Below are 22545 nucleotides of genomic sequence, written 5' to 3' on the forward strand. Positions count from 1 at the left end.
TTTTTGATACTTTTTAAATTTCAAACATTTTGTATTGTATATCAGTATATTAGTATAGCTGATTAACAATATCGTGATAGTTTCAAGTGTACAGTGAAGGGACTCAGTCATCCATATACATGTTCCATGTGATGGACTCTCTTGCTGATTCTTCACAGTCATGACTGAGCGCTGCCTCAGGGCCTTTGCACTTGCTCTTTCTTCTGCATCGAATGCCCTTGCCCCAGATATTTATATGAGTCCTTCCCTCATTTACTTCAGGTGTTTGCTCTAATGTCACCTTCTCCGTGAGTTCTTCCTTGACCACCGTACTTAAAATTGCAACTCCCTATGAATTCCAGGGAGATCCAAACATTCAGCCCACAGCAGTGTTTGAGATCTCCAAAAGTAAGAGGAAAAGGAAAGAATGCTTATCTCTGACTGTGTAACATGAGACTCTCAGGTAAGATGAGGTGATCAGTTTTAAGTCTCAAGACTGGCTCGTGAGGCTTTTTTGGTGAAGCTCAGCTTTATGGCTTATAGTTAACAGCTTATAAAAATTAACAACTACCCCCAAAATTTGCAACCCCCTTCTATCTGCTTTCCTTAGTTAATTTTCCACTATAGTTGTCATCACCTAAAATATTATATAACATATTTATGTGTTTAACATCCGTTACTCCACACAAGCATTTGTCACATTAAGACAGGATTTTTTTCGATCTTATTCATTGCTGTATCCCCAGCAACTAGAACAGTGCCTGGCATGTGGTCAGGCTTAATAAATACGGGTTGAGTGAATGAACAGGAGACATGGCATGACTTGGTAAAGTAACAGAAGGAAGAGAGGCATGTGCCCAGAGTGCCCAGGAAGAAGCTCAGCTCAAAGGGACGAGGTGGCAGACTGAGGAGGGAGAGGTGACACGGCGTGAGAATGGGGGCAGCCCTTCTCTGTTTGACAGAAAAGGCAGCGTGGGAAGAAGGAACTTCTAAAGAGGACAGAAAAGGCCCACAAGCATCCACATGATGGTCTGGGCTAACTCAGGCTGCGGGTCTGCCCACAGAGGAGGAAACGACCACGTTAGGAAGCAGAGGGAGGTCAGGATGGGGATGCAGCTGAGAACAGCCAGAGTAAGGTTCAAGGTCCCCAGAGATGCCATGTGCTACCCTCGAAGTTTTCATGTATTTTGGAGGCTGAGCTGATAGACAGCTCAGCAGGCATGTATGGAACAGCACTGAAGCTGACTCTAGGAAGAGAGAAAAGGATAAAACCAAAGCTGGCCTAGCAGAACTGTTCAGTAAATAAGTTCAGGTTAGATTTGAGCTGATTTGTCTTAGGAATACAGAGCAAAGATGACCTTTCTCTCAGCCCTCCTTCAGTTATGTATTAATACGTGGACACGAAGTGGTTTTGTCTCAGAAACCCTTGCCCATCCATTCCACCCACCTCATGCAAATACCTCTTACAAAGCGTTGTCAAACAGACCTAGGTTGGCATTCCACTTCAAACCCTTACTAACTGAATAGCTTTGAACTATTTAGTAGTTCTAAGTCTCCATTTCTCCTTGAGTAAAATAAGGGCAATAATAATATATTTATCACATAGAGTAGATTAAATGAGATAAACGCATATAAAGCCCTTAGTGCAGTTCCCAGGACAAAACACAGCTCACTATCATTTTCACTGTCTGTGGATCACTGCCTGCCCCTCCCAACCCCAGCCTACCTTACATCTCTGAATCCCAGCAGTGGGCACAAACTACACAACAGTAATAAAATGAATTTTCTCTGACTTTGAACAATGTCAAAGGGACTGTAGGTAGAAAAGAAAAGATGAATATGTTTCTCTCTTCAGTAACACATTCCTTGCATCAGGACACTTTCAGAAAGTCAAAAAGGAAATCCTGTGATTGCTTCTGAGCTCAAGACATGAGGATCCCGCTGGTGTGCAAACACTCAGGAGGGAAACCAGTCCCAGATGGTGCAGGCTGGTATATCTCTCTGCGTAACCCACATCTGCTCTTTCGTTTTCTGGCTTTACCACCTAAATGTTCCAACTAACACAATAAATGGCTCTGCAAGATATAAAGGAGAACCTACTGGAGCCCAGATTGTTTCTGGGCTGGAGTAAAAGCACTGCAAAGGAGCTGTTACAACACCTGTCAGCCGGGAGTTAAGCTGGTCATTGAGATGCAAGTCTGGTTCTCTCTCTCCTGACCTGGAGACTTAATTACAATCCATGACCACGGCCTTCTGTCCCAAAGACTGATTAGGTCTTCCCCCTGGGACTCAGCTCTGTGAAACCTGGAAAAGCTGCTACCCTATGAAAACCATCGAAATGGATACCCCTAATGGTGGAATCCTCCGATTTAAGAGGTCTACTTGATGCCCAGAAAAGTAAATGGGGAATACAGACAAGCAAATATGATTGGATTCCTTTGATAATTGTGAAACAAGGAGGAAAATTCTGAAAGCTTTTATTTAGAAATTGAAGTCCTCTTCTGCAAAATACTATCTGTGGTTTAAAATGAGCCTGAGAACATGTTCTGAGGAAGACTGCTGGATGTGAGGATTATGCTGTAAATTCAGAGGATAACACACACACGCACACACACACACACACACACACACACACACTCATTAGCCATCAATTAAAACATTTTGCTTCTTTTTCCAGGTATAACATCTATTTAGAGCCTGTTAATTCTATACTCTTCCTGGTTTTACACAATCTCAAAGATTTACAAAAAGCTGTGCTATGAATGAAACAAAGCAATTCCCAATATTTGAGCACCAAAGTATTTTTGTATACATGATGGGTGGTGCCGTATAAACACTACAGCTTAAATTGCAAACCACCCCCTTTGCAGAACTCCCACACCTCTGTCTTGGTTTATTTTCTTTATACGTGTGTTTAGGTTTTCTTCTGTTTTATGGGAACAGAATGTAAGCTCCATAAGGCCGTGGAGGTGGGGTATTTCCCTATTCTGTTTACTGCTCTTTCCACAGAGCCCAAAATAGTGCCTGGTCCCTGCTTGGCACTGGTATAAATCAGGGTCCAATCAGAAACCCACAGCAGCTATTGAAACAGAGAGAATGAAAATTAAACATTATTAACTAGCCAAAAAGTTATTAACTTGATAACTAAAAGAATAAAAAGATAATTCTAAAGCAATCACCTAGGTTCAGTTAACCAAGGGAAGGGGTTGGAATGATTAATTATTAAAAGTTGGAAACAGAAAATGGGCTCCATGGACGTGAAACTCTGAGAAGGGAACACCGCTGCCCTGACGCTGGCACCTCTGAGCTCAGAGGAAGACCCCATGGGCCTGTGACTCAGGTCAGAGGAGGGGCACTGCCCGACCTTTGTCTTTGAGGCGGCGTGTGCTTGGGAAAAGACCCCAATGCTGGGGAAGATTGTCGGCAGGAGGATAAGGGGGCGACAGAGGATGAGATGGTTGGATGGCATCACTGACTCGATGGACATGAATTTGAGCAAACTCTGAGAGATAGTAAAGGACAAGGAAGCCTGGCCTGCTGCAGTTCATGGGGTGGCAAAGAGTCGGACATGACTTAGCGACTGAACAACGATGAGGCTGAATCCAACCGCACACTGGATTCAGATGCTGCCACCTGGGGGCGCTGTTGCGTCCAGGAGCTGCTCACAGAACCGGAAGCCATAGGAAACTCCAGGGACATCACAGCCAGAAGCAGTTCCTCTCTGCCCACCCAGCCTTGCAGGGTCTTAGTCCCAGAATTTCAAGGCTAAGTGTAGAAGGAAGGTGTTTCTGTTTAAACTAATCACTTACTAGCAATAACGTTATCAGTAAAGGTTTATAGGACAAAGAAGTGAAGAAAAGGAAGAAAGGACAGATTGCTAGACATTGCTGATGATTAAAAGGCCTGTGGTATTTAAAGTAAGAGTAATCAAAATACCTACCAGTTACTTTTCTCTTACATTGTACTAAGCTCTGTACACCTTTACTCTTATCCTCTGACAACTCTATGAAAAAGGGCTTATTTTATAGATGAGAAAACCAAGAACCAGAGAGGTTTAAGTATTTACTCAAGATCACAGAGCTAATAAATCCTGGAGTGAGGATTTGAAACTACAGATATTTATATGAAAGCCCATCTTTCTCCCTGCTCCTTCCTCATGCTTATTGGCTAGCATATATTTAGAAAGTAGGCATTTCAAAGACTCAGGGCTACCTAGAGACAGAAAGGACTCGGACTTTGCAGGTATGTGTGTGTGTGTGTGTAAATTCCAGGTTCAACTGTTAATGTTACCTTATTTATACTCATGACCTGTGAGGCCTGGGAACAGTAAGTTACTATTATTTCCATCAAAGTCTTTAGCCAAGAACAGAAAGAAGCAAAGAATGAAAGATGGAAAGGAAGGAAAAGAAGAGGCAAGATTAGGAAAGGGGGGAAAGGAGATGGTAGGAGAGAGGGGTGAAGAGAAGAGATGGAGAAGAAAGGGGGGATGGGGAGGTGGAGTTGGGGGCAGGTGGGGAGGGTTTACAGGTAGTCATGGGCACCAGCCCCTCCCCACGCAAACAACTGCCTGAGAGAGTCAACTTTTCCTCCTTTCTCTCAACCAGAGCAAAAGAAGCTGTAATGAGGTTATTTATTCCCCACAAGAAGCTCCATGGTAATAAGCCCCTTAGCTGACGCCTCGTAGGCTAAGCTCCCTCACCAACACACGAAATACCCAAACCCAGCAATCAGCACAACTAATTGAAATGCCAGGGTGAAGTTCACAGGATGAGCGCCGCCGGGTTGCAGTCATTACCAGCGATTAAATGTTATGCGAAAAGATCCATGAGGAGACACAGGTTTAGCAATAGACTTTAACCCTACACACACCGTGGGAAAAACAAGGGAAAGAAAGGCTGGGTGGGAAAGCTGGAGTGGAACCAGGCCAGAGATTGGCTCTGCGCAAGGATAGGGAGTAGGGAGGGGGGTTAGAGGGACATAGACGGATCACAGAAGGATGTAGGCCAGCTGTCAGGATGGTAAGAGAGTGGAGGGATCCATCTTTCCTTCTTAAAGGGTCTCTAGGAGTAGCAGAGTAGACTCAGGATTAGATCTAGGTGCCAATCATAGCTTCACCTTTGTTTTCTAACCTGGAAAGCAATGATAATACTATGTCTTAGAATTTCCATGAGGATTAAATTAATGCTTTAAGCATGGATATGAATGCATGGCATACAGCTGTTACTCTATAAATAGATATGTCTACCATCAGTCAACAACCAACCAACAGCAAATGTTTATTGCAAATGTATTATTTCCAGAAACTCTTTTTTTCTTTTATTTTCCAGCTCTTTTAAAAAAAATTATCGAAATATAGTTGGTTTACAATGTTGTGTTAGTTTAGGGTATTTAGCAAAGTGGTTCAGTTTTTTGTGTGTGTGTGTATACATGTATCCTTTTTTAGCTTCTTTTACCTTATAGGTAAGATATTATAGGTAAGATAGTCTCCTGTGCTATACAGTAGGTCTTTGTTGGTTATCTATTTTATGTATAATAGTGTGTATATTTTAATCCCAAACTACTAGTTTATCCTGCCTCCCTTAAGGAACTCTTAAAGGAATGCAAAGATGAATCTGACCCAATTTCTGAACTTTTGTTGTTGCTTAGTTGTTAAGTCGTGCCCAACTCTTTGTGACCCCATGGACTGTAGCCCAGCAGGCTCCTCTGCCGTGGGATTTCCCAGGCAAGAACACTGGAGTGGGTCGCCACCTGCTTCTCCACAGTCTGCCCTTTAGACTAAGTCAAGTAAAGGGCCATTAGTGGAGCACATACCGGTCCCAAGACCAGCGTTCAGGACTCTACATAAATTAAAACCTCCAGTCCCCAAGAAACCTGAAATCAACTGAGATTCAGCAACCAAACAGCAAGGGAACCAGGAAGCTAGGTTTCAAAGCCTGGTATGTCTGTCTCCCAGGACCATGCCATTTCCCTCCTCCCAAGATGCAAACATTGAAAATTTAAAACCAGTGGGAAGGGGAACAGAGCCCATAATAAAGCAGGTATTCCAGGCAGTGCATGTTCCCCGGACAAGTGAGAACCCTGGCTTTTAGCAGAAACAGATGTCGCTTTAGGTTGATCATGCCTGTGTTAACCTCCTAGGGCTACAAATTCTCACAAACTCAGGGAACCAAAATAACAGAAATTTATTCTGTCACAGTTCTGAAGGCTAAAAGTACTAAATCAAAGTATCAGTAGGGCTGTGCTGTCTTTGGGGCCTCTGGAATATATACATATATAATATATGTTATGTTATATATGTTAACATGTTATATATAATTAATGTATTTTATATATATATATATATATTCCTTTTCAGATTCTTTTCTATTATAGGTTATTATAAGATACTGAATATAGTCCTTTGTGCTATATAGTAGGTCCTTGTTGGTTATCTACTTTATAGATAATAATATGTATCTTATAAACCCCTCCTCCACTATCCCCTTTGGTAACCATAGTTCATTTTCTATGTCTGTGTCAATTTCTATTTCTATGTCTGTGTCAAATTCTATGTCAATTTCTATCTTGTAAATAAGTTCCTTTGTACCATTTTGTCTTTCTCTGTCTGACTTACTTCACGTAGTATGATGATCTCTAGGTCCATCCATATTTACTGCGAATGGCAATATTTCATTCTTTTTCATGGCTGAGTGGTATTCCATTGTGCATTTGGACCACATCTTTATCCATTCATCCATTGATGGTCTAAGCCCACCAGGTTGGGACTTCCCTGGCAGTCCACTGCCGGGGGCATGGCCTCCATCCCTGGCCAGGGAACTAAGATCCCAAATGCTACATAGGAAGACCAAAAAATGAAGAGAAAAAAAAAGGCCCACCAATTTAAATGTTAATCTCAGTTAAAATCATCCTTATACAAACATCTAGAATTTTGACCACGTATCTGGACGCTGTGACCCAGCCAAGTTGACATGCAATTAACCCTCACACACCCTGACTCCATCACTTGCATAGCTGATGCCTCAGCATTCTGGTATCACCATTTCAAAGGCCATTCCCTTACCCTGCAATCTAAAGCAGTTTCCCGTTTTGTTTTCTTTGTAGCGGTTTCATTGTCTAAATTGAGCATATTCACTCCTTTGCTTTCTTTTTTGTCCTCTGTTGTCTCGACCACTCCTGCCACTAGCCACATGGCATTAAAGACCATAGCACTCCCAAGGCCGTGCATAAAACAGCGCATGACATGTGTTAGGGGCCACCTTAGTGTATTAGTTTGGATCCTAAGGGAAGTCAAAACAGAGAAGCAGCTAGAAGTGCAAGAGGTCTCTAGGTGTGCTGAGTTCTGTCCGACTCTTTGCAACCCCGTGGACTGTAGTCCGTCAGACTCCTCTGTCCGTGGGATTTCCCATGCAAGTGTCCTGGAGCGGGTTGCCCTGCCCTCCTCTGGGGGATCGTCCCCACCCAGGGATCAAACCTGAGTCTCCTTTGTCTTCTGCATTTGAGACACCCCACTGCATGTCAAAGTCACTCTGTTGAGTCCAACTGTTTGCGACTCCACAGACTATACAGTCCAAGGAATTCTCTAGGCCAAAATAGTGGAGTAGGTAGCCTTTCCTTTCCCCAGGGGATCTTCTCAACCCAGGGATCAAACCCAGGTCTCCCGCATTGCAGGCAGATTCTTTACCAGCTGAGCCACAAGGGAAGCCCAAGAATGCTGGAGTGGGTAGCCTATCCCTTCTCCAGCAGATCTTCCCCACCCAGGAATTGAACCAGGATCTCCTGCATTGCAGCCGGATTCTTTACCTGCTGAGCCATCTGAAGGGGCGACAAGCAGAGAAGTCCTGCACCCCAAGGGGATAGCCTGCCATCTGCAATCACTGGCAGGTAACAGCCCAGGAGAAACATACCCTCAGCACCTATGTATGGGTGACCTGAGGGTGGGGGGAGGGTGGGAGCTGGGCAGGGGAGAGGCTGGGCAGTCAGTCTGGTGCCTCTCAGGAGGAGATCTGAGTGGGGCATTTTCATGGCCACCCCAGGCACTCAGTACCCACTGGGTGACTAAGTGAGTGAATGTGCTCCCTCTATATCCTGCCCCGTCTCTTGTCTGCTGGCCCACTGATCCCTTCTCCCCTCACCATGCTCACCACTCTCCTTCGGCCCCTGCACACTTGCATCCTCCTGGTGGTCCTCCTCCCCCTCTGCTCCCTCGTCTCACCACTGAAATAAAGACAACCCCAAAGCGGCTCTCTCTGTCAGGTGTCTTTCCTCGGCCACACTGCCCTGTAACCTGCACCAGGCTTGGGATGAGAGATGTGCACGAAGACACTGGCCTGGGTGACATCAGTAAAAACTGGAGTTTGTGGAGCACTCACTGGCTGCCAGGCGGCACAGTGGTAAGGGATCTGCGTGCCATTGCAGGAGACACAAGAGACTCAGGTTCAATGTCTGGGTAGGAAAGATCCCCTGGAGGAGAAAATGGCAACCCACTCCAGTGGAAATCCCATGGACAGACTCTTTACCTGGGACAGAGTCAGTCCATGGGGTCGCACGGAGCCTGGCACGACTGAGCAAACCACCATCACAGGATGCCAGGCCTTTCCCTGCACCTTTTATGTGCATTATGTTGCTTATCTTCACTTTGCCCCTAAAGAGGTAACAGTCTCCCATTTTACAGACAAGGAAACCAGTTCACAGGGGCTCCTTAGCCCAGGGCCACACAGCTTATAAATTGCCAGGGTTCAGACTCAGGATCACATGACTTCAGAGCCTGTGTTCTACTAGATGTGGGTCCTGGCGGTCAGAAGACATGTTTCGCAGCTTCTATCCCCATGGCACCCAGGATGGCTAGCTGAGCACACAGTAGGTGCTTTGCCACCAACAAGTGCCTGATAGGTTCTGACCCTGGTACACACTTGCCTGCAGAGCCCCTGTCAGCCAGGAAAGGGTTAACAGCTCCAGCAGAGGGAGCCTGGCTCTGGGCAACCTATTCTAAATAATGAGCCTCTGGTCTGCTTGCTAATGACATTCTCCTCTCACTGCTGCAGGTTTGACTCACAGGAGTAATGAATTAATTAGTGAATGTGGGTGAGAAGCTCTTTGAAGTTGTAAAAAGCCTCCAGTACAAATGCTGAAAAAAGGGACCTGGTAGATTAAATTGGATACCCTGTGAGTGCTGAGGGGCTCCTGGGGGCCAGGCCACCTGCCCTCTGAGGACAGCGCAGACAGAACACAGGAAGGAAGAAGGGGCACCCACTGGCATCATAAAATAGCCAACACCCAGGGCCACCTTCAGAGGCTCCAGCACCTCCTGAGAGTCTGGGGAACAATCTGCTGATTCCCGAGGACTAATAGTGGAGCGATCTGAGGCCACTAAGAGGCTCAGCAGGAAATAGTGCCCTGTTATCAGTGTCATGGGGATTATATTCCTTTAACTACTGCTGCAAAATCGTTGCATAACCACCCACCCCAAAGCCCAGGGACTTACAACAGTCATCTTTTATTTTCATGACCTGCAGGTCAGTGGAGGGTCAGCTGGTCGAGGATGGGTTTGGCTGCTGTGGTCCAGCTCTTGTGCCCCCATTCTCCCACTCCCCTCCCGGGACGGGGGTAGCTCAGGAAGGGTCTCCTCCTGGGTACGGCAGAGGTGCAAGAGGACAAACTCTCTCAAGCCTCCATTTGTGTGTCAGCCGCTAATATACCATTGGGCCCAAACAAGTCATAGCAGTGAGATGAGCCCAGGAATAAGAAAACATCCCAACTGCAATGAGAGGACACTGTAAATTATATGGAAAAGGGCTGGATACAGAGAGTAAAGGATTAGGGCCATTAGTACAGGGTACCATGGGGATGGAAGCGTGGTGTTGTGGCGGTCATCAGTCTAAGTGTCTGCCACTCACGCCCAACACCGATCCATCTAAACTCCCTCCCCTGCAGTTTCTGCAAGACAACAGGCCAGAGCTGAAATAAGGCCTCAGCTCTCTGTTCCATCAGGCCCAGCTAGGCTTGCCTCCCTCACTTCTGCCCCCTGTCTGTCTCCTTCAAGCACTGAAGTTTGAAGCCATCATCATAAAACACACTTTAGCCTCAACACTACATGCAGGACACATACATAACAGTACCTAAACTGAGGAATCTGCCACTGAGAAAAAGAAGGATTGTGGTCCGTGTGGTTGTATGTGTGATAAGAGGCTAAATAAGAAGGATGGCCAGTGTTCGAACAGGCTAAACCTGGTGAAGTATAAGCAGAAAGCCTTTCTTCCTTCTGAGCCCTACCTTCAGTGTACCATATCCTCTCTCCTTTTCCATCCCTCAGGGATAGTCCGTAGCTTTTCATGCCCTTTTAACTGTTAAAAAATGCAGCCCAGTGCAGTGGAACACGTAGCATCGTGTTTCACTTGGCATTCACACCTCGCCCTCCTCGGTGCTCACCCTCAGTCTGCAGGACTTGGCGGGGGAGAGGAGGCGCTGTGTTCAATCCGATCTTCCCCACTCTCTTCCATCTCCACTCCCAGCTCCTTCAGGGAAGAAGAGGGATTTAGGAGGAAGAGGAGGACAGTCTTTTCAATAAGCAGAAGCTTTTGCAGTTGCTATCTAACATCTCAAGGCTCTGGATTTCCTATCTAAGCAATGGTGATAGATAACATTCAATATGCATCTCCTGGACTTTGGTGATGTCGAAGTAAGATAATCCATATGAAGCTGCTCTAAAAAACCAGAAATATTACACATAGAAAAGGCATTATTATTACTTCAACCCAAAATAATTATATTTGCCATCATTCAAATCACCTCGCTATTTCTGAGTAAGAGCATTGCTCCTCTGGCTTTTCGTAGAGTATGCGCAGTAGGAACCATTTCCATAAAGTTTGTATGGAGTGAAAAAAAAAAAAAAAAAGGGGGAGATTTGCAGAATTACCGGATACCCTAACACCTGGGAAGATTCTTGTATGACTGTTTCACCATGGCCAGAAGGTTGGCACCCAAATGTGCTCTTGAGTGGTTGACACAGGATTCCAGGAAGAAAAGAGAATTATTATTCAAGGACTGTGGAAATACTAGGTGTCTTTTAAAGAGATTTACTGAACCAAAGTGATGGAAACTAAACCAAAGGAAAATATCACCAGAGTCTAGGGCCACATGAGTCCCCCGTTCAAGGGGGATATTAATAATTATCTCATATTTCTTAAAGTGCAAATAAATATACCAATGGCAAGACATGAAATGACATACGTACAACAGAAGCCAAAAGCCAAGCATCCAAACATTTGTATATATGTATATAGATAGATAAGTAAATGAAAATACGTGCATATATAAAATAATAATATATTCATTTTATATAAAATATAACAATGTGTAAATATTTTATATATTATACGATAGGCTGGTGTGACCAGGTTCCTCAGATTCAGGTTCCTCAGCTGGGCTTCAGGGGAAAATGGTACCCTGGGGGCCAGGTGTCTGGTGGGTGTGGGCAGCTCCTAAAGGAAAGGGAGGCTGACAGTCCCAGGACCTGAGCCAAGAAGAATAGACTCCCCTGGGACCCTGTCCCTGCATGAGGATACTGCCTGGTTTCATCACAGTCATTCAGAAGCCTTGGTCTTTGCAAGACAGCTCCAGGTCCACCCTCATCAACAGTCCGTGTCCAAGAGGATGTGACGCTGATTGGCACTGATGGGTGACAGCTGGCCTGCCGCATCCAGGCCTCACCCCTCATGTTGTTGGTGGACAGGACATCAATGCTGCCCCCAGGTCTCACTTCTGATAGACACAATCAACACACAAACCATCCACCCCACCAAAACCCAGGTGATGGGGGCTCTTGGTCACAGCCTGAAGCCTGAAGCTTCCGGTTGGACCTGGAGAGCCAGACCTGAGGGTTCCAACAGTGAGGGAATAGCAGGCGGCAGGGGGAAGGGATGTGGGGACTTGAGTCTGAGATGAGGGACCAGGAATGGCCTGGTGAGTCCTGGTCAGACAAAACACTGTTACTGCCAAGGCCCTCAGCCAGTGTGATCTCAGTGTAACCTGCACCAGCCATCACCGTGGGGGCCAGGTCTCAGAACTCCGGCATCCCCATACTCTGGATGCTCATAGAACCCAGGCTGGTGGCCAGGAGTCCAGGGACAGCGCAGATCGGTACTTTGATGCTTGAGAAAGGACGAACCAGATGGCGGCCAGAAGGGTGGAGAAGAGGGCGAAGAGTAGCCAAAACCTACAAAGAGACCCCCTGCAACCAAAAGTTTACATTCAAAGCATCTGAGGCTCCAACTCGGGCGTCCCAGAACTTGAAGCAAATGAACAGCTGTTTGTACTGCTAAAGAACTCAATACTGCCACCTTCTGGCAAGAAGAAAACGTGTAAGCAGCAGAATTTGAAACCTGTGTTAACAGACCCGCCTTAATCAGTTCAATTCAGTCGCTCAGTCCTATCTGACTCTTTGAGACCCCATGGACTGCAGCACGCGAGGCTTCCCTGTCCATCACCAACTCGCAGAGCTTACTCAAATTCTTGTCCATCGCATCAGTGATGCCATCCAGCCATCTCATGCTCTTTTGTCCCCTTCTCCTCCTGCCTTCAATCTTTCCCAGCATCAGGGTCTTTTCCAAAGAGTCAGTTCTTCGCATCAGGTGGCCAAAGGATTGGAGTTTCAGCTTCAGTATCAGTCCTTCCAATGAATATTCAGGACTGATTTCCTTTAGGATGGACTGGTTGGATCTCCTTGCAGTCCAAGGGATTCTCAACAGTCTTCTCCCGACACCACAGGTCAAAAGCATCGTTTCTTCAGCACTCAGCTTTCTTATAGTCCAACTCTCACATCCATTCATGACTACTGGAAAAACCATAGTTTTGACTAGACGGACCTTTGTTGGCAAAGTAATGTCTCTGCTTTTTAATATGCTGTCTAGGTTGGTTATAACTTTCCTTCCAAGGAGTAAGTGTCTTTTAATTTCATGGCCGCAATCACCATCCACAGTGATTCTGGAGCCCAAAAAATAAAGTCAGCCACTGTTTCCACTGTTTCCCCATCTATTTGCCATGAAGTGATGGGACCAGATGCCATGATCTTAGTTTTCTGAATGTTGAGCTTTAAGCTAACTGTTTCACTCTGCTCTTTGACTTTCATCAAGAGGCTCTTTAGTTCTTCTTCCCTTTCAGCCATAAGGGTGGTGTCATCTGCATATCTGAGGTTATTGATATTTCTCCCCACAATCCTGATTCCAGCTTGTGCTTCATCCAGCCCACCGTTTCTCATGATGTACTCTGCACATAAGTTAAGTAAGCAGGGTGACAATATACAGCTTTGACATACTCAAAGGAGTACGGAATCAGTCTGTTGTTCCATGTACAGTTCTAACTGTTGCTTCCTGACCTGAATACAGATTTCTCAAGAGCCAGGTCAAGTGGTCTGGTATTCTCATCTCTTTAAGAATTTTCCACAGCTTATTGTGACCTACACAGTCAAAGGCTTTGGCATACATAGTCAATAAAGCAGAAGTAGATGTTTTTCCAGAACTCTCTTGCTTTTTTGATGATCCAACGGATGTTGGCGATTTGATCTCTGGTTCCTCTGCCTTTTCTAAATCCAGCTTGAATGTCTGGAAATTCACAGTTCACCCATTAATAGAAGACATCAAACCAGTCAATCCTAAAGGAAATCAGTCCTGAATATTCATTGGAAGGACTGATGCTGAAGCTAAAGTTCCAATATTTTGGCTACCTGATCGAAGAGCTGACTCATTGGAAAAGACCCTGATGCTGGGAAAGAGTGAAGGCAAGAGGAGAAGGGGATAACAGAGGATGAGATGGCTGGATGGCATCACCGACTCGATGGACAAGAGTTTGAGCAAGCTCCAGGAGTTGGTGATGGACAGGGTGGCCTGGCATGCTGCAGTCCATGGGGTCACAAAGAGTCAGACACGACTGAGCAACTGAACTGAATAGGAGCCAACAAGCAGATCAAATCAAAAGAAACTTCAGAAGCCATATTCGAGGTCAAATCCCATTTTACAAAGGGAGAAACTGAGGCCATGAAAGACGAGGTGACTTGCACAAAATCAGATTGCTGGGAAGGTTGAATATCGAACTTAAATGTTGAAGCTTGACACTGAAGAAGTTCCGCATAAAGATTCTAGAAAACAAACTTGTTTCTTCAGTTAGGAAGGAAGAGGAGATGAGACAACGCTCCCGTGGTCATGGTGCCAAGTAGCATCTGACGTAGGTTGCTACTGTCCCCACTCCGCAAGGGAGCCCTGTCACTGGGCTTGCTCAGGCGTGCTGCCCCGCAGCTGGGTCCTCCAATGCTGACCTTGTGCTGCCTCCTGGCAGACTCCAAACTGAATCCTGAAAGATTCCTGTTGCAGCCACCTCCCTTCCAGCTATGTCATCAGACTCCTATTCTACATCAAGAAGTGAAAGAGGCAAGGGTGCGCCATAAAGGAGGAACATTAATCTTCCTAAAAACTGTGTCTAACCGTGTCACTCCCCTGCTTCTAGTCACCTAGAGGAAAAAGAGCCTTTTGGCCCCTCATGGCATGTAGACCTGACCCTTATTGTGCCCAAAGCACCTCATCTCCACCCACTCCAGCCCTCATCTCCTGTGTTGCAGCCAAGCCAGTCTCCCAAGCCTTCCCTGGACACACACTCCCTTTCTTACCTCCTCCACTCTTTACTTGCTACTCCCTCAGCCTGAACTAAAGGTCCCCCATTTTTCTGCCTCCCACATATAATCCTGTCCATTCTTTAAGACTAAGCAAAGCTCCTCTCCTCCTAAAGCCTTCTCCTTCTCTCCAGAGCAGGGAGTACGTATTTGATGTCCAATAATTATCAGGAATACAACAGTCGCTATTCTTGAATGAATACGTGGCTGAAAGAGTAAAAAAAGCTTTTCTACCCGACTAGACTGTAAATTTCTTGCAGACAGGAGCCGTGATTATGCTTGTCCAAACCTTGCCACAAACAGAAATGATGGTGGTGGTGGTGGTGGTGGGACAGTAAGAATGACCACCATTGAATCAGCAGCTTTCTTGGCCTTCATCTTCCTCTCTAACGTACAGCACCTCCAATCTCACAGATCTGTTGGCAGAAGTGAATGGTAACATGTCGGAGCAATATTTTGCACATATAAAATGCTCTCCAAGTGGTTTCATCCCCTGGAGCAGTCCCTGGCTTTGAAGCGAAGTGGCTGTCTAACAACGTTAGCAAAGACTTGTGTTCTGAAATACCCCTGGGGCAATGCCTTGTCATACACTAAAAGGTTTCAGAGCAAGAAAACATCCCAGCTGAAAGAAACATGAGTAACTTCAGAATTGCTGCTGGTGGTTAGACTCTGACTGACACTGTCTCCCAGGACACAGTATCTGGCTGAATCTTATTCTCCCTTTTGTTCAGGTCAGAACAGAAGAATGTGGTTTTGTAAGACACCAAGGTCTTTTGTCTCTGTAACAGGGTGCTGGGCTCTCTGGGGGCTTGAGCCCACTTTGGGAGGATCTGGGCAGTGTCCTCTGTGGCAGAGATTGGTTTCTTGCCCCAAGGACTCCGATCTGACACTAACCAGCTATACTATCAGTTCAGTTCAGTTCAGTTCAGTCGCTCAGTCATGTCCGACTCTTTGCGACCCCATGATACGCAGCACGCCAGGCCTCCCTGTCCATCACCAACTCCCGGAGTTCACTCAGACTCACGTCCATCGAGTCAGTGATGCCATCCAGCCATCTCATCCTCGGTCGTCCCCTTCTCCTCCTGCCCCCAATCCCTCCCAGCATCAGAGTCTTTTCCAATGAGTCAACTCTTATGACTTATGCAAAAATCACTCACCCCTCTGAGCCTCAGTTTCCCTTTCTGTCTCCATGTCTCCAGAAGTCATCTAGTCGCCCTCATCTTTCAAATCAATGCAGTAAAACTCATTTCTTTCCCTTGCTCTCTCAGGTCTGGCCACACTGGTCTCTGTGCTATTTCCAGGGCATGCCAGACATACAACCTGCCTCAAAACTTTTACACTTGCTTTCCTTCTCCCAGAAAATACTTCTTCCAGGTAGCAGCGTGACTCTCTCTTCACCACCTCAGTCTTTCCCCATCATCCTATTTATAATGACAGTCCCATCCCTACCCCTCAGCAGCCCCTACCCCCTTCTTTCTGCTTTACTTCTCTTCGTGGTGCTTACCACCTTCTAACCTACTGTATGTTCACTTACTTAGCTTCCCTCTCTCCCACCTCCCACCCCAACAACAGAATCTCTAGGAGGTAAGAATTTCTGTTTGTTTCTTTCACTGTTCAGAACAGGGTCTGGCACATAATAGGGGCTCAAAAATAGTTGTTACCTGAGTACATGAGTTCAGCACGTGTTAAATGAGAACCCACTGTGTATCAGGTTCTGGCATGTAGAAATGAATGTGGCAGCTTCTCAAGACGCTAAGTGTCTAGCAGGGTAGACAAATGAGAGGGAAATAAGTTTATTAACCAATAAAACAGAGGCAGAAATGGAAAGATGATAGATTCAGGGGTAACTCAGAGGAAGAACTAGCTCACTCTCTTGGGAGGAGGGAAAACTCAGAGATTTCCTTAGGTACTGACTCCTGTTCTGAACCTAAAAATTTCTGAGGGTCGGAAAGGGTCAGAGAAACTGAGAAGACCCACCAAGGTGGAAGGTTTGACTTGTCATTTGCTAAAAATTCTCTACTATGAGCAAGGATGTAGATCTCCTAGGTTACTTAATAGATGTTGAATGGATGAATAAATCCATGATTTAACAGAAAGGGATCACCTAAGGAATCTTCCAGCTCTAATACTCTTAATGTGTCTCTCATTCTGTTACATTACTAAAGCTCTCTTCCAGAAAAAAGAGGGGGAAAAAGACAGCTCAGTCGCTCAGTCACGTCTGCGACCTAATGGACTGTAGCCCACCAGGCTCCCCTGTCCATGCGATGTTTCAGGCAAGAATACTGGAGCAGACTGCCACTGCCTTCTCCATGGGCTCTTCCCAACCCAGAGATTGAACCCACGTTTCCTGCATCTTCCGCATTGGCAGGTGGACTCTTTACTACCTGAGCCACTACCTGGGAAGCCTCACTTCTGTATTTTAAATGGATAACCAACAAGGACCGCCTGTATAGCACAGGAATCTCTGGTCAATATTCTGTAATAAGCTAAGTGGGAAAAAAAAACTTGAAAAAGAATATATATATGTATATGTATAACGAACCACTTTGCTGTATACCTGAAACTAACATAACATTGTTAATCAACTATGTTCCAATACACATTTTAAAATAAATAAATAATAAATAAACAACATTTTTAAACTTAAAAATTCCCCAAAACCCCAAAAGGATATTTCACCATTATAACTTTACCATTATAGCTTCTTTGAGGAAGAAATTCTCCCCAGAAGCCGCAATTAAAAAGCATGTTTTCAGAAGAAGCTATTATATCTTTAGCTGCCAGACTGTTTTATTGAATACCTTAGGTGACACCCAGATATACGTAGGACGTGAGAATGAGAGAGGGCACAGGTGAATTTTCATGGAGACAGCAATCGGATAGAGCAAAGATGGCAAACTACCCTTTCCCAGCCCCTGTTTCATATCACCTGAGAGCTACTGATGCTTTTGCTATTGTTAGATGGTTGAGAGGAGCGGCAGGAGGAGGAATAGGAAGAACCCATGAAAATTACATAAAATTCAAATGTCCATTTCTATCAGTAAGGTTTATTGACACAGAGCAGGCTAATTTGTTTACATGTAACCTACAGCTACTTTCATATATCATGATGGAGTTGAGTAATTGTGTCAGAGATGGTAGGACTACAAGGTCCAAGACATTTATTATCTGACAGCTCGGAAGTGCACGACTTTTAGGTTCTTTGGGGGAAATGATAGTAGCTCAGAAGCTACCATAGGTTAAAGATCAGGGTGGAGTAAGCCATTCCCTTACAGGCTCTCTATCAGATCATATGAAAGCAGGACTCAGACCAAACAGTGCTTGCAATGGTTAATTTTAAGTGTTGACTTAGCTAGGCCATATAGCACTCAGGTATTTGCTCAAATATCAATCTAGATGTTGCTATGAAGGTATTTTTCAGATGAGATTAACATTTAAATCTTCCCTGGTGGCTCAGATGGTAAAGAATCTGCCTGCAACGTGAGAGACCTGGGTTCGATACCTGGGTTGGGATGATTCCCTGGAGAAGGAAATGGCAACCACTCCGGTATTCTTGCCTGGAGAATCCCATGGACAGAGGAGCCTGGCTGGCTGCAGTCTATCAGTTTGCAAAAAGTCAGACACGGCTGAGCGATTAGCACTTTCACTTCCATCATTTAAATCAGTAGGCTTTAAAGAAAGCACATTACCCTCCAAAATACAGGTGGGCCTCGTCTAATCAGCTGAAGGCCTTAAGAGAAAGCAGACTGGGGTCCCCCAAAGGAAGGGGGAATTCTGCCTGCAGATGGCCGCCAGACTTGAGCTGCAACATCACCTCTTCCCTGGGTATCCAGCTTTCCAATATACATCTTCCTTACTAGATTTTCATACCATGCAATTATTGGAATATTCTCTAAAATATTTAAACCAACCCACATAGCTCAGTCAGAAAAGAATATGCCTACAGTTCAGGAGACCCGGATTTGATCCCTGGGTCAGGAAGATCCCCTGGAGAAAGAAATGGCAACCCACTCCAGTATTCTTGCCTGGAAAACCCCATGGACAGAGGAGCCTGGTGGGCTGCAGTCCATAGGGTCGCACAGAGTCGGGCACAACTGAACAACTAACACTTCGCTTCACACACTGTCAGTAGCACTAAGTTTGCCAGTAAGAGCCCCTTTCTAATATTCATTACATTCATTAAGCTAATTAATATCCCACGTATGTCACCAGTGAAATCTATTTCTAAACTCATTGAGATAATTAGCAAAGTCCCTGGTATCGATCAAAGGGAAAACATAACAAAAGTGATTGCCATGGTCATTTCTGGACTGTGAGCTTTCTGATTAGATTACTTGATGCCCACTTCTCAGAGATGGACTTCTGATTTATGGAACTGACTGCACCCAGGATGTGGTTTAAACTAATTGGCACATGTATGAAACCACACTGAGATGCAGAAGTATTTAAAAGCAAATTATAGACATGCTGTTGATGGGGTATAAGAAATGTCAGCTTTCTATATTAAATTTTAATCTGCTTTAAGCCATCATCCTACCAATATGGCAGGAAATTCAGTCCCATTGGGACCCTCCACCCACACCCCCAGCTTAGGCCCCATGAGGGTCCCAGGAGTCTTATGCAGTTCGTATCTTCCCAAGAGGACCCTCTAGTCTCTCCTCCATGTGGCTCTTCTCATGTGCTCCCCACCACAAGCCTGGTCTCAGGACTCTTTGCCAAGGTTGAAAGGCGAGGGCCTCAGTCCCATCTCTACAGGACCTCCTCCGTCCAATCTCTAGGCCCCTCCTTCAGTCTGAACTCTGGCCCCACACAGCCACACTCACTGCAGGGATGAAACACAAAGCCCGCGGGAGATTGCAGGGCTGAAAGCCAGGAGTGCCCTCCCACCCTACTGCTCCCTGGCCATGGTACCCAGGTATTCAGTCAAAAAGAGTCTAGATGTTCCTGTGAAAGCATTGTTAGATGAGATTAACATTTATATCAGAAGAATTTACATAAATTACTCTCCATAATGGAGATGGGCTTTATCCATTCAGTTGGCAGTCTTAAGAAAAAAGACTGAGATCCTCAAGAGAGAGAAGGAACTTGTCTCCTCACAGCCTTTGAATTCTAGCTACAACAACAACTCTTCCCTGGGGCTCCAGCCTGCCAGCCTGCTCCACGGATCTTGGACTTGCCAGCTTCAGTGATTGCATCAGGCAGTTCCTTAAATCCCTCTCACACACACACACACACATAGTGTGTATATATGTATAGGATTTGTGTGCATACACACTCACACATATATCACATCCCACTTATTCTGTTTCACTAGAGAACACTAACTAATACAGCTTCCAGGATGAAATTTCTGAGTATCCTCTCTCTGTTCTCACAAGATCAATTATTCCATTTTATGTATTTCAGAGGTAGAAGAACAGAGAATCAGAGAATGAAGGGAAGTGCCATGAAAGTCTTTCAGTTGTGTCCAACTCTTGCGAACACATGGACTGTAGCCCACCAAGCTCCTCTCTCCATGGAATTCTCTAGGCAACAGTACTGGAGTGAAAAAGGAAAGGGAAGGGTTTTTTCGACAGATGCACAAGAAAAGGAAAAGGAAGAAAGCGCTGGCAGCCAAGGAAGGCCTGTGTTAGTTCGGTTCCCCAGGAAGCAGACACCAATACAGAGTCTGCAGTGTGAGAGATTTTTTTCCAGCAAGAATAGTAAACAAGGAAATTGGTATTTTTAAAAAACAAGGAAGTCTAAACCAGCAATTATAAGTCCATAATAAATCAATTATTCAGCGAAGCCCTGGTGATTAATTTGGTATAAAAACAAGGCTAAATGTAAATAATGGACAATAATATGTGAGATTAAAGAGGAAGACCAGGGCTACAGTAATCCAAGAGCCTTGCATTTCTCAGGAATTCAGAGGTATATTTAACTCTAGAGCTGTTTAATGAAGATGCATGTTAAAATTAAGGGTAAGCAGGGTCTTCCCTGGTGGTCCAGTGGCTAAAACTCCACACTCCCAATGAAGGGGGCCCAGATTCAATCCCTGGTCAGGGAACTACATTCCACATGTCACAACAATGACCTGATACAGATAAATAAGTAACAAATATTTCTTTTTTAAAAATTAAGGGTATGCATTAAAAGATTAGAAGTATAAAACATAACTCCCAAATGGGAAGTAAGGGGAAGAGGAGGGTAAAGAAAACTAAAGTAAATTAAAACACAGGCAAAGGAATGTAGGAAAGAAGCATTAAAAAAATGCCAAATAGAAAATACAGAATAGGGAATTCTCTGGTGTCCAGTGGTAAAGATTCTGTGCTTTCACTGCAAAGGGCCCAGGTTCAATCTCTGGTTGGGGAATTAAGACCACACAAGCCATGCTGCATGGCCAAAAATAAAGGAAAACAAAGTAAGAAAAAAATAATAAAACACAAAATAAAGTGATAGATCTAAGTAAGTACAAATATATAATTAACCAAAGTAAATGTAGAATGCATGCTGAGTTGCTCAGTCATGTCCAACTTTTCACAGCCCCACGGACTGTAGCCTGCCAGGCTCCTCTGCCCATGGAATTTTCCAGGCAAGAATACTAGTGTAGGATACCATCGTCTACTCAAGGGGTAATGTAGAGCAAGCCTGCCAGTAAGAGTCAAAATGTTTATCAGTTCTGGGGCAGGAAATATATTAGGTAAGCCTGGAGCATCTTGTTACATTAGAGAACAAAGAAGTTGCCAAAGATGACAAGGGTCACATAAAAAGATTCAGGAGCGCAGTCCAAGACCCTCCTATTGTCCAAAGATGGGACCATTTGAGCAACGGTAAGAATTATTATAACTGCAAGAACAGAAAATATATTTGCAATATCCAAACACATAAACTACAATAGCAAATATATTAGCAAATAATTGCAACAGAGTGAAACTCTTCTAATATATCACAATGGTAACCTTTAAATGGTCATAATGAAGGAAATAAATTCATTTCTAAAAAGCTAGTAAATAAAGGGGAAAAAAATAAGCATTTATCTTGCCTTTCCTATACAAACAATACCCCAAGACAACCCAACAGTTGAGTAGAGAAAACTCCTTATAGAAGGACCCCAGCTATCAAATGAAAAGCATTTATAGAACTAGAGGCCTCCCAGGTGGCTCAGACAGTAAAGACTCTGCCTGCAATGCAGGAGACCTGGGTACAATCCCTGGGTCAGGAAGATTCCCTGGAGAAGGGAATGGCAATTCACTCCAGTATTCTTGCTTTGAGAAATCCATGGACAGAGGAGCTTGACAGGCTACAATTCATGGGGTGGCAAAGAGTCAGACATGACTGAGTGACTAACACTCTCACTATAGAACTAGAATTATTTTAAAAGCAATATAGAACCATCATTTCGCAATCCTACTAAAATAATGAATCCAGTTCAAAGGTTGGCAAAACTTGTCTTAGAAAGCCAGCTAGTAAGTATTTTTTAGGTTTCACAGACCACACAGTCTTTGTCAGGACTACTTAATTAAGCTGTTCTGGCTCAAAAGTAGACATAAACAATATGTCAACGAATAAGCATGGCTGCCCTCTAATAAAACTTTATTTGCAAGAACAGGCATGATCAGGATTTGGCTCACAGTTTGCTGATCCCTGACCTAGATAGTGATCAGCAGTATTTCCTAACATCATAGAGGCAATCATACTATGTTTTCAAGCACAATGCAACTAACTGAAAAAAAATAGCAAAAAGAAAATTATAGTCAGAAATTATAAAACATACTTCTTAAATACTCAAAGAGCAAAGAAGGAATCAAGATGGAAACTAGAAAACATTTACAACTAAATGATAACAAAAATGCTATCCATCCAACTTGTGGAATTTACCTAAAATGGCACTTAAAGGGACACTGTAGCCTTAAATGTTATATTAGAAA

This window comes from Ovis aries, chromosome 9, assembly GCF_016772045.2.
Source record: "Ovis aries strain OAR_USU_Benz2616 breed Rambouillet chromosome 9, ARS-UI_Ramb_v3.0, whole genome shotgun sequence".
In the NCBI taxonomy this organism is placed as follows: Eukaryota; Metazoa; Chordata; class Mammalia; order Artiodactyla; family Bovidae; genus Ovis; species Ovis aries.